Source organism: Aplysia californica, unplaced genomic scaffold (genome assembly GCF_000002075.1).
Source record: "Aplysia californica isolate F4 #8 unplaced genomic scaffold, AplCal3.0 scaffold00190, whole genome shotgun sequence".
NCBI classification, from domain to species: Eukaryota; Metazoa; Mollusca; class Gastropoda; order Aplysiida; family Aplysiidae; genus Aplysia; species Aplysia californica.
Window position 1 is genome coordinate 854,969 of NW_004797460.1, and position 2,101 is coordinate 857,069.

The window sequence follows — 2,101 nt, forward strand, 5'->3', positions numbered from 1 at the left end:
GGTAGGTAGGTAGGTAGGTAGGTAGGTAGGTAGGTAGGTAGGTAGGTAGGTAGGTAGGTAGACATGTAGGTGGGTACACGGATAGGTAGGTAGACACGTACGCACGTTAATAGATATTCTAGTTAGTAAGGTAGCCTACATTATGCCATGAGTACAAAGTTATGTAGTAGTTTTATTTGCTAATATAGTCTATTTACGTATTCATGTCATGCAATTTCCTTTTTTTTTAAACGTGGTACATGTATTGCTAAAACGTGTTAGATTCAATCTCCAAGTTATATCAAATCAAATAATTATTTTGTTATAAAAAGACATTTGAATGCGATTTATATAACCTGCACCTTAGGATTTCGCCGAAACTCTAAGCGTTTTGAAGAGAAGTTAAAAACAATTCTCAGTTGTTAGTTATACCCTACCTCTAGTCTGTTTATGATTCTCAAGAATGAGTGGTTGGCAGGTGCTCTGATGGTTTACTTCCTCTCCTATCGAACATCTCTCTTTCACCTCCCTCTTTTTTTTATATTTGTTACAATCTTGTAGTAATTCATAATCTTCGGCACTTGTTTGACCTTATTGTGTTGCAAGCGCCGTAAGAATCAAAACAGAACACTATAATATCTAATATGACTAATAGCTTTTTCTTTCCCTGACGCCACCGGTTTGTCGCCTTTCACGATTTATGACATTTCAATAATTGATAGTGTATTGAAGTAATTAGCACTCTTCGTTTCATTTTACTTTCCAACATATATATAGAGAGATCTCTATGCCAACCTCTCACATTTTGAAGTTCAGCTCTTGGCGGGCATAACATTAGCTATTATTCAGAACGCCCAAAAAATTAGCTAAGTTATCAAATTCAGCTGTCCCGGGCAGGCAAGAAAAACTGTCCTAGCTTCATCTACTGTGGGGTCTTTCGGGGCTTTAAAACGAACCAGCCCCCCCCCCCCCCCCTAAAAATTATTTTAAAAAATAAAAAGATCTTTAATGTAATTATTCCAGGAAGTCTTCTCTTTTGTAATTTCAGAAAAGAACAAAAAATCTGCTGCAAGTACAAGTTGAAAAAAAATATCGTTAAAAAACAAGAGACTAAAACCCTACAAAAACAAGAGCCCAACAAAAACAAACTTTATAAGCAGTGAAGCTGACAACTGACAACCACACAAGGACATCAGAGTGTGCACGACCTCACTTCGTGACTACGCATGGCAGGCGCAGGAAAAGGTGCTATCAAATGACACTCGTTAAAAATAAATGATCATAACAAGAGGTATAGCGGTATCAAATTCCACAGCTTCATGAACAGGTTGCCCACAGTTTTGCTGACCAGGTGAATTGCGCATTATTTAGCGGACGACGTCAATTTATAGTTTTAGTGCTCTGGGTCTCGTAGAGAGGAAATAGGGGGGGGGGGGTGTGCAATAACTGGTGTTTGAAAAACTTGATGTTGGAAATGTTTGTACAGAGCAACAAATGTGTGCTTAAAAATGTAGGAGGAGGAGGGGGGAGGGGGAGGAGGAAGAGGAGCAGGAGGAGGAGGAAGAAGAAAAAGATATAGTCGTGACAGTGGTAGTAGTAGTAGTAATAGTAGTAGTAGTAGTAGTTAGTAGTGGTAGTAGTAGTAGTAGTAGTAGTTAGTAGTGGTAGTAGTAGTAGTAGTGAGGAGGAGGGAGGAGAGGAGGAGGATCCTAGGAGGAGATCATCATGTAGTATCAGTAGAAGTAGGAGCAGCAGAAGTAGATCTACAAATGTTGACTTTATCAATATAACCGATCATTATGCTTAACAAACAAAAAGTGAAATTAGTTATCATCAACAAAGGCAGTGTTCACCATAATGTCAAAAATATATATTTAAAAACACATGAAGCTACAGCGAGCATGTAGCACATCTCTGTGATTGGCCGAAATATAGGTGACGTATTTCAGCCATCTGTTTTTGGCGTCTCGCGGGGTTTCCCTCGCCACTGTTCGCGCCCGCTTTGCCGCTGCGCGGCAGGCTTCGTCACTGGGCGGCGAGGAGAGGGGTTAGTTTCATCGCTGACTGTTTGGTGTGTGTGTGTGTGTGTGTGTGTGTGTGTGTGTGTGTGTGTGTGTGTGTG